Here is a 17,425-nt window from a genome sequence, read left to right on the forward strand (position 1 = left end):
AAGCCCCAGGCACAGGAGCCAGCTGCCTTCCCCACCCCAGCTGGCTCCCATGCCTGGGGCTTCCCTCCTGTGCTGCGTGAGAGGGGTGTCTATGATACAGATGGCTTGGTAGAAGCTGTGCTCTTCACTGCAATGCACAGCACTGGCCAAAGCCAAGGCACGAGTGCCGAGCACCAGCATCCACTGCTGCTGCCCGTACTGCCTGCCAGGGCTGCGCACCATGGGGGAAGTGTGGGAGGAATCCCCATACCCCACCCCCTCACAGCCCCATGCTGATCAGCTGAGTTCAGCACTGCTGCTGCCCACCTGGGTGTGGGCTCCGCGCTGCTGCCAGCCCCATGCTCTGCGCTCTCGCCCAGCTGCAGCCCCACCCCCACCCCACTTCCCTATCTGCTGCCCAGAGGGAGCGGGACACTGGGAAAGCCTGTAGCAGTAGCCCTACCCAGTGCTAGCGGGGCCAGGTCCTTCTGCCCAGAAGGGTGGGAAAAAGGCATAATAGGGTATGTCGAGGGTGGATGTAGGTCCTTGCTCCCACCCTTGTGCGCAGAAGGGCTGGGTGGAGTACAATTTGTTGGGGGGCACCATGGGCCAGATAAAAATGCCTGGCAGGTTGCATCCGGCCCGTATATTTTGCCTGCTGTGACGGAGTGGAGAAAGGACAAGAAGAATCACATCTGCAGAGCCAGCAGGGAACAGCAAACCAGTGGTCAGAAATGGCGCCAAGTAAGAAGACAAATGCTGAGAAAACCTCAACGCTGGCATGGTCACGTTTCTTAAGTGTGTGCCACCACTGCTTGATGGGAAGGAACCCCGCACCCAGTTTAAAAGTCTGTGGAGATGGACAGACCAGAAGTGAGGTCCAGAAGCCCTGGGAGGGGCAAGTGGTGGAGAGCAGCCTGTTGGCAGCAAGCCCACTGAGATGGCTTGGAGGAGCCAAGCGACTTACCAGCAGGACTGTCCTGGCCATTGGGAGTAGATGAGTGGGACCTCAGCAGGGAAGATACAGACGAGGAGTTATGAGTACAGTGGGGTAAGAATAGCTCACAGTGGACCATTCTCACCATGGATCCAAAGCTCAGAAGGGTCTCACATGACAAGGACCATGTGGTTCAACTCTGGGCTGAAAGACTGTAAAAGCAGATTAAGATGTGGAGTAATCTTTGAGTTGTGTATGGTTTTGTTTTATGCATTGTCTACCTCAGAAGGCAGTACAAGAAAGGGTCCTTGTACCCTTAACCATCTATTCAAGACCTCAGAGGTTGGCGTAAGGCGGCCTGTAGAAGACGGCGCCAGGGCTAGATTAAGGACAACATGCATGAGGATTAAAAGCTTCCTCCCACTTTATATTTAAGAACAAGTTCTGGCAGGCCACAGTAATTGGCCTTACTCCAGTTCCAGTTATACAAGGCTAAGAGCAAGCTGTCTGCCTGTAAGGGAACTGAGACTGAAAGAGATAAAGTGGAAAAGTTGAGGTGCGCCTCACGAGATAGACATGGGCACTTCCACATTGGTGCATTGGCTGGGAATGAAAAAAAATACCTGACCCTGGAGGTAGATCAGGACGGATGTGAATATGATAGGGCAGATGGATGTATTAGGACAAATGCTACAGGCTGTTATAAAAGTGTTGGAAGTGTAACAACAACAGGCACTCCAACAACAGGAATGGATTCAACATAATTAGTTTACTTTCAAAATGCATAAAATGTCGAAAGACAACAATCGGGAAGCTTATATCGAATCCTTCAAAAAAAAAAACAAAAAAAACCAGCCCTGCAGGCAGGTTTAGATAAAGCACTATGGGCAAGCCAGTTAGGGTCGTTACTAATTGGCAAAGAATAACCAGCTTATAGAGCACTTCTGAGGGAAGATGCGTATGAGTACAATAAAGTTAAGGCGGCCATACTTTATAGATTGGAAATAATGCCTGACCACTACAGAAGGTTGTTTAAGGCAAAGAAAGGCTGAGAGGAGCAAAAACCCAGGGTACTGGTACAACTATTAAGGGATCTGCTTGATAAGTGGGTACTGCCAGTCATTTATAACAGGGAAGCTTTAGCAGACCAGATTTTATTGGAGCAATTTATAAAAGATTTAGAAGGAGAGACTCAAGTGTGGGTTGAAAGACATCTCTCCAGGACTTCAGAGGATGCGTTAAGAATAGTAGAAGCTTTCACAGCTTCTGAAATTGAAGTGGTGAAGGAACGTCTACATAGAAACACGGTATATTGGGCTTTGCAATGAACACCCAAATAGAAGTACAGGGCATAATGGGCCCCGTGAGGAAGAGCGACGCAGGGGCATGGTGAAGAATTCAGGAAAAGGGGTGTTGTGCTATAGGTGCGGGCATACAGGGCATATATTGAGAGAATGCCCTCAGAATGTGAATGAGAAGTGGAGATTGGGGAGAGTGAACCGTGAGTTCAAAGAAAAGGCAAGACAGCAGTAATGTAGAAGCGATGGATTGTAGCTTTGGCTGTGGGGGAGAGAGAACGGTCTGGGATAGACCAGTGGTTACAGCCTGGGTAGCTGGGAAACCTCTGCAAGCAACACTGGACACAGGTTGCTCGCAAACGCTAGAGTGATTTGATACCATAAACATGCAATTAAATGGAGTCAGCCAGTGTGCATGTGGTGTATACATGGGGGGACTGACCAATACGAGAGGGGATTGGTAGAGATGAGGGTTGCCAATAGAGCAGGATGGGTGAAGGTGGAACTGGTGCCTGAACTATATGGGGAAATGAAAATCGGGTGTGATTGGCCACCCTTATATGATGTACTCAAGGAAGTAAAGAGGCAGAGCTAGCAAGAAAAGGCTGGCTCAAAGTGGAGGGGTGGTTGGCTGAGGACACGGGTTCTTCCTCAGAGGATGAACCTCTTGTGACTCTCGGAGGTAAGACTATAGGGCTCCAATTCAAAGTAGCCCAGGATGAAGAGGATGAATTTGCAGAGATTTGTGAGCAGGAGGTGTCAAGGGTGTAAAACCAGGTGGTATGCCCTGAAATACAAGTAAGTGACCCACGTTATGAGATTTGTGGGGGGTTACTATACCATGTGAAAAAGGAGAGAGTAGAGGGCGAAGAAATATGGCAATTATTAGTACCTCATTCTTTCAGAAAGCCGGTATGGGAATTGGCTCATGCATCACTGATGGGGGGTCATTTTGGCCAAGACAATACGGTAACAAGGGTGAGCCAGTATTTTTTTGGCCAGGGATACATGCTGAAATTGCCCATAGATGTGAGGCATGTAAAGAGTGCCAGTTAGTGGCGGAAAAGCACCTGTCATGAGTACCACTACAAGTAATGCCTATTATTGAAATGCCATTTGACAGAATTGGTTTAGATATTGTGGGACCATTGGCAAAAAGTAGCACAGGGTATAAATATATTCTAGTAATAATTGACTGTGCTATAAGATACCAGGAGGCAGTACCTCTGAGGATCACAACTGCTACAAAAATAGCAGAGGAATTTTTGAAGTGGGTCTCGAAAATGGGTGTGCCACATGAAATTATAACCAACCAACCAAGGCACCAATTTTATGTCAGGTGTAATGAAGGCTACGTGCCTTATATTGGACATAAAGAAATTACGCACATCCATCTATCAACTTCAGACAAATGGCCTTGTAGAACAGTTAAATGGAACTATAAAGTGGAGGTTACACTGTTGTGCTCAAAAGGAGCCTCAGAAATAGGACTTATTATTAACACCTCTGCTATTAGCACTAAGCGATACACCACAGGCATCAACACGATTGTTACCTTTTGAGTTGGTGTTCGGTCACAGGCCCAGCGAGCTGTTACAGGTAGTTCAAGAAAATTGGGGGAGCAAAGGATACAAGGGCATGAAAGCATAGCAGTATAAACAAGCAATTATAGAGAGATTGAATAAGGCCAGGCAAATTGCAAGGGAAAACTTGGAAACAGAGCAGAAGCCCAAAAAAATAATTATGACCAGAAGGCAGCAGGAAGGAGTTTCAAAGTAGGTGATAAGGTATTGGTTCCGCTCCCTATGTCCTCTAACAAGCTGTTAACAAAATGGCAGGGACCTTCTGAAGTAACTCGAAGAACAAGCCCTGTGGACTACAAGGTGTACAAACCTGGACACATAAGGGAAAAACAGATATATCTTATTAATTTGTTAAAAGCTTGGAGGGAGCCTAAGGGCTGAGAGCTAACCCCAGAGGGTATGTGAGAGGAGCTGGGGCCAGAAATTATTGAGAAGGAAGAAGGGAAAAATCTGGAAGAGTTGATACAGTGGGGTTGCAGTCTGATGTCTAGGCAGCAGGAAGAATTGCCGTAGTAATATATAATTTTAGACATGTGTTTAACAACAGACCAGGGAAAGCCCAAGGGATAGTGCACCAAATATACACTCCAGGGGGGACTATTGTAAGGGAACATCAGTGGCCCATATCTCACCACCTACAGCTGGAGGTATTTAAGGAAATAAGTAAAATGAAAAAGCAAGGAATCATAGTCCCTTCCAAGAAGTCCATGGCACAGTCCTATGGTCATTGTGCCAACATTGGATGGGTCCCTGAGAATTTGTATTGATTTTAGACAAGTAAATGCAATGTCTTCATGATGCCCCATGCACGATATATTTCAACGATAAATTTGCAAAAGGATATTGGCAAATACTGATAGCCAAGAAAGATCAGGAGAAGATAGCTTTTGGGATGCCTTGGGGCTTTTCAAGTTTCCGTGAATGCCTTCTGGGTTGCATGGTACATGGATCACCTGTTAACCTCACATATGGCACATGCAGCAGACTATATAGATGACATTGTCATTTATTCACAATCTTGGGATCAGCATTTACGCCACCTAAGAGCAGTATTAGATGAGTTAAGAAATGTGGGGATGACAGCCAACCATCGTAAGTGTGCCCTAGGCATGAATTAAACCAATTACCTAGCCTTTCAGGCAGGCAAGGGGTGATCCACCCATTAGCTAGTAAGGTTGAAGTGATAGAATAATATAGGCCACCGCAGATGAAAAGGCAAATGCAATCATTTTTGGGCTTAGCTAATTATTATAGGAGGTTTCTACCTCATTTTGCGGAAATAGTGGCCCCACTGACAGATACCATATGTGGCCAGGTTAAAGGTACAATATGCTGGACAAGGGAGATGATCTCGGCATTTGAAAAGGTCAAAAGAGCTTTATGCAGTAAAGTGTTGGTGATACAACACCAGATTTCTCTGAACCGTTCATTCTGCAGCTGCTGACAACAGGGATATAATCCAGACCTCATATTTACCAGCAACACTGTCACTGTGCTAAGCAATAAAATGGTATTAGATCCTATCCCACATTCCCAATATCATCCAATTGGCATTCAGATCAAAGCTGCAGTTACACCTACAATGGTGCCATTTTGCTGATGTTTCAACCTTAAAAAGGCAAACTGGAAAGGCTTTTCAGAACATCTTGATGCCACAGTCAAAACCATCAAACTATTGCCTGAGAACTGTGACCAATTCATAAAAGCTGTACAGAAATCTGCAACGAAGAACATCCTGTAGGGTTATCACAGGAGTTATATCTCAGGCCTCATTCCACAAGCCACTGGCCTATACAAAGATTACAGGTGACTGTATGGACTAGACCCCTTTTTCACAACACTATCGCTACAGGTGAATAGCTCATGTCATCCATATAGAAGAACAAAGGAAATCCTGGCAGACTTGGACTGAGTAGACTGATATGCAACATAATAGTAAAAAGGCATGGGCAACAGTGCATAAACTAAACAATTACTTACAAAAGGTAGATCAACATCATAATGACACTGTTAATCAAATTGCCCACTAGATGCTTCTCAACTGAAAAAGCCCCAAAGCCAAAAACAAACAAAAAAACACCCCTCTTGAACTGAAAAAGGTACATGCACCCTACAGACCTGGGTTTTACGAGCCCCTTCTCAATGAGGGAGCTCAATGCTGGTATTAACGCACTGAAGACTGGGAAAGGAGTCAGCCTTGATGACCTGGGAAAGGGGATGCAAAAAGATTCTCTGGTCACTGGCATCCTGTGGGCAAGCCACAGATGAAAAGAGTTGGTCACCTGGCCAGGGTGGTCAGATGACCACCAATGAAAGCACAGACCACAGCAACTTGGAGCCAATCTGGTCCCACCTCATGAAGATTCAAGCAGAACAAACCAAAACTGAAGCCATCGACAATGGGCTGCTGCACAGGCTTGGTGCTAGCAGCGCACTTTGGTCTTGAGCTGAGGGCAGGACTTTCCCACCAACTAAGCGGAGAGATTGCCCTTCAGAGAAAGAGAGCTTGTACACTGCGTGAGTCTGCTGGCCTGCTAGGCATGGCTTTGATTTTTTCTTTTTCCATTTTTGTTGTTGTTTCTTCTTCCTCCAAAAAGGGGCAAGAGGGAAGGGACCCTCCTCACAAAGTCCTGCTTGCTCTCCCACAAAGGAGCTGAGTTGGGGAGAACTGAGGTCTGGACAGGGTTGTTGTCCCTGTAGAACAGCAAGGTCATTCGGCCCCAGGTTCACCACAGGGGGAGATAGTGGTATCAGCTGGTAGCCGCAAATTGATTTATGTTGATTGAAATGTGGACCCTTGCTGAATTAATTTAAGTTGATTGAGATGTGGAACCTTGATGAATTGATTGAAATTGATTGAATTTTGTAAACTTAGTGGATTGGGTTTGAAATTCATTGACTTATGAACGCTTAATGAGTTCATTGAGAGTGACTGAATAAAAATTGCAATTTCAATAAGTGAAGAGTTTATCTAAATTTTATTTTATCGAAGCTGCTGGCCGACAGCGAATTCTGTCAACAGTGAATTCTGGCCGACAGGGATATTTTCCACCTGAACTTTAGCCAGGTAAATGGGCCCAGAACTTAACGTATGCATGCTCCTTTATACACACTGAGACCATGTCCCTGCCCTGGAGGAAACCACAGACCTTTAACCAGGTGCAATGGCAGGGGCAGATGCCCTCCAACCAACTTTGAATTTAATGGGACAGATTTTACAACAGCAGCAACAACAGATGGCTTGTCAGATAGCACTAGACAAGAAAATAGTGCAAGAGGAACAGGTCCAGCACAACTTGACTGAGTTCAAGATGAGAAAATGACATGGGATGATGACCCTGACTCATTCCTGGAAACATTCAAACAGTCTCATCAGGGCTGGATAAAATGAAATGGACCAGTTGAGCTCAAGCAGCTACCAGTTGATGTCAAGGACCAATGTTCAAGACCATGACAAAGTGAAGAATGAAATCTTATATAGGTTGGTGTGGCAGCAAGAAACCCCCATGGGCTTTGGAAACGCCAGGGGCAAACCCTGGCATTTCCAAAGGAGAAAGGAGAGCCACCCATGCCCCAGAAAACTCACCTCCTGAATGGGCTGGGGTGGAGCGGCTGCTTCCCCCTTGGGGCAGCAGCCAGCTGATTGTGGCATCTGGAGCCACTGCCACGGGGAATTTAAAAACCCTGCTAGAAGCTGGCAGGGGGAGGGAAGCTGGGGGGAGTGCGCCGGCCAGGCGGAGGCTCTGGGTGCTGGCTGTGGCGGCACTAGAGGCACTGCCCTGCGGCAGAGGAGCAGGAGCAGTGTTTGGCGCCAGGCTGGGGATGGACAGTTCCCAGCCCCTCAACATTAAAGCATACAAGTGGCATCCCTCTCGGGGAGGACGCCAGATGCCTTCAACTCAGATCCCTGAGGCCAGGGATTGAAGCTCCAGGCTTATCAACATCCCGGTGGTGGGCTAGATTATCGAAGCCAACACTGGACCCCACAGTCAAGGGGCTGACATCATCGGGACAAAGTTCTGAATACCCGAGCGGTTGCCGAGTGGATGGGGTGTAGGGGAGGCAGAGCCCTGAGGAACACCGCAGTGCACCTGTGAGTACTCTGTCTTTGGGTCTGTAGGGGAGAAGAACACCACTGAACCCCCTCCTTCTTTACATATACCAACGAGTCATGGCAGGCGAGTTGGGGGACCCCAACCTTGGGGGCAGAGTTATACTCGCAATACCTACTTGTGGCATGACAGCTGGATAGTACCACTGATAGATATCAACAACTGTTTAGAATGAAAAAAGAGGAAGGAAGACTTTGCTAGGGTCATTTGACCCCAGTACTCTTTCCTGCCATGGCAGGGGGTAGGACTTGATGATCTGCTCAGGGCCCTTATGACCCTACTAACTATGAAACTATGAAACAAGTAGTCACCAAGGACCCTACTGCAGAATCTTGCTGACATCATGGAAAAAGGTTGAAACCCACAATCACACCAAAGGAAGACATGTTACAGCATCCTGCTTGAACCATTAATTTGTGATTTAGAGGAAAACAAAAAAAGTGGGTTAAGTGCCATCACCCAAAGACTTCAGCCAAGGCCTTATGCCTCCCTGAGGATTTTGACAGTGTCCAAGGAAACCCACCAGAGGATAAGGCCTTTAAAATAGAGGGAGCTGCTAATCTCAGGGACTCGGACATGCCGACTGAGCATGAAAACAAAAAACTGAGGAAGTCTCCACCACAGGGGGTAATATGCTTCCACTGCAGGAGAATGGGACACATAGCCATGGACTGTTTCACCAGCCCCCATCCATATTCTTCGTCCACTGAACCTATGGCTGAACAGAAGGGGGGCAAGCCCACCACCCAGGATTGCTTGCAGATTGAGATGATGGACTGTAGCCTAGGAAAGACAATAGTCAAAGCCACCAAGGAAAAACATACAATATGGCCATAGTGGCAGGAAGCCCTGTGAGAGTCATTGTGGATACTGGATGTGCTCACACCCTAGTGTGGGCAGACTTAGTTCCCCAAAAAGGGTCCACAACCATTACAGTGGTAAAAATTATATGTATGCACAGGTGAGCCTACAAGCCTAAACAGTGTGTACCCACATGCTAGCATTGCTCCACCTGACATCGGAAGAGCAGTGGCCAGCAGGATAGAATGATGGACACAAACTGAAAATGTGACACACCCTTCGTACGACTATCCTGCAGCACACAGATGACTGAAGTCATGCAGCGGCTTCTTTACCAGCTTCCAACCTCTTGATGCCACACCCAAGGAAACAATACTACGAGGGACTGTGGAATGAGACACTGAAAAAAAATACCTGACAGTGAAAGAATGGATATTCCAGTGGCTGTGTTCTTGCCACCAAGGGTTGATGAACCATGGCAAAGCTGGTGATGTCTCAACTGGCTACATACTGGAGCTGGGCATTCCAAGAAACTAATGAAGATGTGGGACTATGCCACTGTTTCAACAACCTGTGACTATGGCGCAAAACTGTAGACTATGCAGCACCTGTTGCAATGCCTGTTGCTTGAATGCACATGTACAGTGAAAAATCTTGCAAAGTGCAATAAACAAGCACAAGCATGTGTAACAAAATGGTCAAATAATGATGCCAAATGAGATTTCACTACCAAGTCCCCATCATTAAACTCCCTTCCAGCCTCATGTCCTCACTCCCACCAATCCATCTCTCTGACCCATCCCTACCTAGAGGAGGCATAGAAGCCTGCCTTGGCTTGCCAGCCTTCTAGTGGCAAGTCATAGCTGTGCAGGCCAGGGACAGTCAGAGAAGGTTTTCAGCCTGAATGTATGTGCTTGCAACTTGAGCTAATACTAATACCAGTCAACATTTGAGAAACTTAAAGTGTAAATGTACAACAAAGCCCTAGCTTAATTTAGGTATAATGTGAACCTACTATCTATTGAAGTCAGGTACATTCATCCTTCTGGAGTGTCACATATTATTTTTCTGTCTAGTGGCAAGTCAGTCTTGTGACCTAAACAGATGAACTGCGTTCCTTTAATATCTCTATTAAAATATAGCAACAGTAAAGAACATAGTTGTAAACTACAACATCTGTGCTGAAAACAAATTTTGAATTCAGGACTTCCTATTTCCCCTGAGGTGTGATAGGGCTGGAGTGGTGCTGTAGCTGTGATGGTCCAGGAAATAAGAGAGAAGCAAAGGATTTTTTTTGTGATATCTTTTCCTGAACCAACTGTATAGTTTGGAGAGATGTTAGAGAAGCTTTCTGGCACAAAGTACCCTTCTTCAGGTCTGGTAACTGAAGAAAAGGCACTTTTGTGCCCCAAAGTTTGTCTAACATCTCTCCCAACTATGCATTTGGTCCAAAAAGAGAGATCACAAAAACCTTGCTTCTCACATGTCTCTTGCAAAAAGTGTTTAATGAAATGCCCCTAGTCAATCAAATGCATTACCTTTATACCTGCTTCAACCACAAGAGGGCATATCATCTAGTTAACAGAGAATCTTTTGCCCTAACCTGGAATGGGTCAGCAATGAAAATGTGAGATAAGAGATGCTGTCCCATCCCCATAGCATCCCTACAAGGTCATTATTCATTTATCAGTAACTACCCAGCCTTCTCTGAGTTTCAGTGCATGGTGCTTTCTGCTCACTAAAATGTGGCATAAAACTTTTTTCCAAAAACCTATCCCCAGCTCTCTCCTGGGGTACTTCTCTTATACATCTTGTTATTTGTAATAATCAGACCTGCCTTCTGTAACTTGACTGAATCCTGTCAGAGTGGTTTTGTTTTGTGGGGTTTGAGTTGTTATAGTCACACTGCTTTAGAAACAGAAGTGTAATTTCATGACCCTGTTTCACCTTAACCTCCACTTGTGCTGAGCAACTGCAGGAGATAGGGAGGGTGACTGTTTGAGGGATGATGTAAACGTGCATCTGGTACATGGCTTGCAGATGAAGAGTCTGATTATGGGCTCCCTCGGTGCCTTCCATTTCCTCTGAAATCAGTGAGAGTTGAGAACTCGGCACCACTTCTTTTGGTCCACTTGTAGGTATCCAGTATGACTTTGCCTTTCTAAGGGTCATATGTTCACTCACAGGGAAGCTTTTTGTGGACTTTTAAAATGGCCTCATATTTGGAAGCTATGCAACACTGAATAAGAAAAACAATGGGATTCACCTGATCCCTATCAGCTCTCGGTGGGGGGCTCTCACTCTGAATCTCACACTAGTTATTATTTTCTAATAGCTGCATGTGGACAAGCCAAGAATAATCATACAAAACCCTGCTTCATCTAGGGTTAATTTTGGATCCGTTTTGCTACATTTGTATGGCCCCCTGTGAATGCACGCCTAACTGTTAGAAAAGAACAGCTACTGGGCATGCTAGATTAGCAGTTCCCTTTTGGAAATGTTCCTCTGTTGACATGGCTCCAAATGTACATTTGCCCATACCCTAGTTATATAACTCAGGACTCTGGTCATAACAAGGTGTTTCATCACAGTGAGAGCTGGGACAGCTTGGGAACTTATAAGCAGAACAAAATAAGCCCTACTAATGTAACAATGTGCAATACTGACTAAACCTAGCTAGTTCATTCGGGGCATATGGAAAAATGTTGCAAGTGTTGAAGCTTATTTTTGCTCATCACCAGGATACAGTAACTCCCAGTACAGCAGAAATGAATTTATGCCGGATTTGGATCTGAGGCTAAAACAGATCCCATCTGATCACAGTCTCTATTGACTTCAGTGGAGTTATTCCTGACTTACAGCATGGAAGTGGGATAAGAATCAGGCCCAAGACTTCTCTCCAAAGTTCACCATCACAGATGCTTAGTCTTGCTTCACACTAGTTCTCTCTGTGAGGTCCAATCTCCCTTTCTACCAATTTATTTTTTTGATAACCCTTGCCTCCTGCCAGTGCAGAGCACATAAGTAAAAACAAAACAGAATGCTTTTTCTTTTTAAATGGAAATTCAGTAATAGTATGCGCCGCTGGTGGTGTTCACAGTGTTGATGCTGACCTGGAAAAGTTAAATGTAGATTGCCATGTCATGTGTGCATGGATTCGTTCCAAAGTTATAGATGTCTGAGACAATGACCTTTCATAAGAGTTAGTATTAACAGCACAGGCATGCTGATGAAAACCTGTTGTGAAATGCTGTCTAGGGGCTGATAAAGGTGCTATCCTGTATGCGCCTGGCGTGTGTAAGACTTCAGTCAAAGGTCTATATAATGTGAACAGGAATGGACCTAAGATCAGTTACTTGACTATGTAGTGCCTCAGAAGGAGCTAGGTAGTACAGCTGACATCCAGTCATAAATTGCTAGTCAGAAAGGTAACCAAGGTTCTTTGGGTAAATGTGATATCTTTTATTAGACTTTAGTTGGTCTAATAAAAGATATCACATTTACCCAAAGAACTTTGTCTGCCTATGTCCTTAGACCAACACAGTTACAACCAGAAACCCATTCAGAAAGGTCAAATTCTTTATGTAACCGGTTACTTAATATGTATTGTCTGTTTTTATTATATGATTATAGGTTTTCTGAGTACATTTTTATTGCTTTATGAGTATGTGTCATGCACATTTAGCTGAGGAAACAGCAAAAAAGGTCTTGCTTTTCAGGAATATATTTGCACAGCATATTTTGCCTTCAGAGCTTTATTAATGGTGATGATACACAAGATGGGAAGAGGCCACTTGACCATCAGGTCCCAGGCTGTGTTTGCAAGGTGGTCATTTTGAAAAAGCATCCTTTTATCTGTAAGCTGAACAGATGCCTTAGAACAGCAGTTCCCAAACTGTGGTATGCATACCCCTGGGCTACTCAAGATACCTGTGTGGGGTACACGGGAGAAATTGTGTAATGTTGGATTTCATTTTATTATAATAATAATTGCCATTTAAGGGGTTAAATATAAAATGTATGCTGGTAGAAGTACATAGGTAGCTGGTAAATCTGGAAGCAGGTACACAATAAAAAGAAGTTTGGGAACCTCTGCTTTAGGAGATTACTTAGGGATCACCATTTTTGCAGTAGCTATTCTGAGCTGAACAGTACTCATCCTACTACATGCAAGTGAAAGGATGTTTCGCAGAAAGGGGTATCTGAGATCTGTGATCCTTCTTTGTACCAGACTGAGTTAACTGAAGTTCTTCTTGTACTGACAGGATGTGCTGAAAAAGAACATAGATTCTCTCCCGGCTGTCCAAGTTTACATGAGTTTTAATAAAATATATTAATGTGTTCCTCCTAGAATGCAAATATTGTTTGGTGTGACAGAAAACTCTGGTTAAAAAGAACTGCTGAAAGCCCTGTGAATGCAGGTCAAACATTGCTCACTCACGGGTTCAGACCTTAATGTAAACCAGAATATTGTTTTATGCTTCAAATGACCCCACTTTAACTACTGCCATTTCTAAGGGTAGAGACAAATGTGCACTGACAGGAGGGTTCCTCTGAGCCTAATGGGCCAGTGAACTTGTGTGGTTTAAGCACACTATTTTCTTGGCCAACAGCACACAAGAGAGTGATGTGGCCAGAACTACATCCAGTGACCTTTGACCCCCAGATTGAGTGCCCGGGTACCCACTTACAGCCATGTCATTGGGGACAGCCTTTGACATGAGTCCAGAGCAAGAGCTGTAGCAAGATTTCTTAACCACTCTCCCACCACACCCGGTCAAACAAAGTATAAATAGTGATGGGAGCAACAACGAGGACAGAGCCTTGCTTGGGGCTGATGTTCTTTAATTTTAGTGCATGCCCCTGTGAGAGGAGACAAGAGGAACTATAGTTTCCCCCCTCTGTCTTTTTTCCCCTTATCCTCACAGAGTGGGAACTGCTCATACATATGTTATCCCTTCTACAGCTCTTGCTCACTGAAGATTGCTCCTCCTCTTAGCTTGAGATTTGCAGCAAGGCAGTTCACTAGTGCTGGCCCAACACATGCATTTGCTAGGCTTCCTGGACAGGGATGAAGGTATGTTTCCAGAATGATGAATAGATGGAAAGAAGCTTTCTCACACCTGTCTGGCCAGCTGAGTTCCTGTTCAACTGATAAATTAATCTTACTTAATGCTACTTAATTAATCAAATCAACATGATTAACATTAAGATTAAAACAGTGTAGGAAAGCAGTAGATGTAGATGTACTCATGGGTCTGAGATGTTTATGTACCTGGAAAAGCCAGGTATATATGTCACCAAATTTTCCTGTGCAGCTAATTCAATATGTTTACTTACTATTCTAATCACTCTATTTTAATCACTAAGTTTACATACTATTGAAAATGTCTCTTACAGAAATGTATGTTAAAATATTATTAGACATTGAAATAGTTGAATAGGGGTTTTCCTGTTTTACAATGCAATACATACTTTTAGGTGGGGAAAAAAATTCCCTGGTTTATATTTTGTGTCATACTTCCAACTACAGTGACTTTGACCAGATGAATAAACCATTTATTTATTTATTGCTCAAAGACCTTAATAATAAAATTCAGATAAATAACTTCATAATAGTGAGTCTCCTTGCATGCACTGAAAATATAGGTGGGTAAACCAGCTAATCTGATTGTAAGAAACAGACACACACACACTCATGCACAACCACACACTTCAGAGGAAACAAGATATCCTCCACCTATCTTCTTCATAGTCCCAATCTAATCACTTATAAGGCTCTTTCTTTACTCTTCTTTGAAGCAGCATAGTAAATTTACATGCTAGTTTTAAGGAGTGTATTTCCTGAATCATATATGCAGCACGGTAAAGAGGAAAAGGTGGTTTAATATGAAAAAAAGAGAATCAGTCATGAACTCACAGTTAGTTTTGCAGCTGTCCCTAAGCAAAACTGCTGACCAGAGACCAGACCTCCAGCTAAATTAGGTTTAAGTCCCCTGTTATCTTTCTTCTGCAGCACAGAGGGGACTTCAGAGGCAGTTGGGTGTTCCCATGGGTGACTGCTGCCTCCTGAGCCAGGGGGAGCACTTGCCCCCCCAGTGGCCAGTCAGCAATGGGGGGGGGGGTCCACCCACAGCCAACTGTGCCAACTGGGGGAAGGGGTCCCCCTGCGGCCTATTGTGTGGCACTTCTGGTCAGCCATGGGGGGACCGTGGAGATTGCTTCTCCTAGCACCCACACTCCCCTGCCACTGGGTGTTCCTCTGCTACAGGCGTAATTGAGAGGGGACTTGGTAGCAGCTTACCGCTACATCAGGGGAATACATCAAGCAAATAACTGTTCACCAGGGCATCCTTGGGGAAAACCAGGAGTAATGGCCACAAACTCCTGGAAGACTGTTTCAGGCTTAAAGCTAGGAGGAACTTCTTCATAGTCAGGGTGCCCAGACTGTGGAATAAACTCTCTTCAGAGGTGGTGCAATCACCTACCCTGGAAATCTTCAAGAGGAGACTGGACGATTACCTTGTTGGGGTTACCTGACCCCAGTTGTCTTTCCTGCCTAGTGTGGAGGGGGCTGGACGCGATGATCTTGTGAGGTCCCTTCCATCCTTACAATCTATGAATCTATAAGTTACAATCTATGAATCTAATGCAGGGGGCATTCTTGTGTGTGGCATTTTGAAGAGATGAGGCCAGAGCACACTCTCCAGTGATCCTCTTCAGGATAGTGGCTTTTAAAGTTAGCTTTAGTTAGAACAACCCTGTGACAGCTCTAGCTTTTGCTCCCTTACCAAGTTCAAAGGATGGAGAAATGACATAACATAGAATCCCAGGACCCCTGAGGATACAGCCCAGATGTGGACAGGAGTGCAGAGCTTTGGAAGAGTTTTCCTATTTTGATCCATTTTGACCCAAATAGAACCCATTTTACCAGATGGCAAACTTGGCAAGAGCAGCCATTAACTGCTGCAGCTGCACTTAAAAGTGCTTTAATTGCAAATGGAGACCAGTTCAAATCACATCTGGCATTATTTCAGAAATTGTATCTGAGCAATTCCCAAGCCAGTTTTAAACATGGTTACTGAAAGGCTGCTGAACAATGTGAACATGCCTTGGCTTTGGTCTGCAGTTACAGTTAAACTATATTCAGCATTGACACCTCTGCACCCACGGAGGACTTGCTTTTATCAGTACCAGGTAATTTATGAAGAGGATACAAAGGTTAAAGCAGGGACAAATCAACAGTAGAAATGATGACTAATTTTTTGATACAGCTTAAAAGAGGGGAAAAAAGATATGCAGCAGGCTTATAAGCTTGCTGAAGTCTGCTAGAAGCAAGATTGGGTGAGAATTATGACACTTCATACAAACAGAAATTTTTGCCCTTCACTACAGTAAATAGTTTGGGGAAAAAACACTCAGTCCAACTGGCTGCCTATACATGTGCTTGGGGGGGTAGGGGTGGGACATTTTAATTAGAGTGGCTCCTGAAGAGCTGTCACGTGTATTAAGTCCCCGCACATTTAAAAATGGGCATGGACGCTTTTCATAGTTTCATAGTTGGTGGGGTTGGAAGGGACCTGAGCAGATCATCAAGTCTGACCCCCTGCCATGGCAGGGGTCAAATGATCCCAGCTAGGTGATTGTCCAGCCTCCTTTTGAAGGCCCCCAGGGTAGAAGCAAGCACCACTTTCCTTGGAAGTTGGTTCCAGATCCTAGCCGCCTTGACAGTGAAGTAGCGTCTCCTGATGTCTAGCCTGAATCTACTCTCCGTCAACTTATGGCCGTTATTCCTTGTTACTTCCAGTAGTGCTTGGGGGAACAGGGACTCTCCCATTGCCTGCTGGTCTCCATTGGCCAGTTTATAGACGGTCACCAGATCTCTTTTTCTAAATCTCATTTGACAAGGTTTAGACAAAGCTCTCTGCGGCCATTTTAAAACGTGCGGGGGCTTAATACATGTGATGCTGCAATGATGCTGGGGTGTTCTAATTAGAACACAAGTCTAATTAGACTGGATTAATCAATTCTGCTCTGACACATTCTAATTAGAATGCCAACATTCTAATGCACATATATAGGCAGCCCATGTGTCTAAGCTAAAACAATTTATAGACAAAATTCATTTATGTCAAAATGAAAAAACAGTTCCCTCCACGGCAGGAATCATTAGGTGAAACTCTATGGCTTACTTTATACAAAGATCATTGTGGTAAAATGCTGAAGAGAGACAATGCCATGCCAATTTTTTTAATTCAACACCTGGTAATATTTAATACACATAATGGGCAAAACCCTGTCCCCAGTGAAACCCCAAGGAAGTTGATCATTGACTTTAATAGGACAAGGATTTTATCTGCTCAGACATAATTGTGTACTTGTTTTGTATGTGTCCACCCCAGGCTTTGGGTGCCCTTCCCTGAATTAGATGAACATAAATTTTGTAATATACTTCTCAAGCACCCTTTTATGAAGCACAGCTGCCTTCAGGTAAAGCAAATCAGTAGCTGATAATCTTCCAGGCTATATCCCATTCCAGATGGGCATCAACTTTTTTTCCTATCAAGGCATGTTTGGATTATTTTGGGCCAAGGGGAAAGGAACAAATCTGAGTTAAGGATCCATTGATTCATCAGATCATTAAAGATAGGTGTATGACATTGCCCTCATGGGGTTGGGCACAAGGGTGCAGAGGCATGCTTTTTTTTTTTTTTT

The sequence above is a fragment of the Gavialis gangeticus genome, unplaced genomic scaffold (genome assembly GCF_001723915.1).
Source record: "Gavialis gangeticus isolate Ggan-Ray unplaced genomic scaffold, GavGan_comp1, whole genome shotgun sequence".
NCBI lineage: Eukaryota > Metazoa > Chordata > Crocodylia > Gavialidae > Gavialis > Gavialis gangeticus.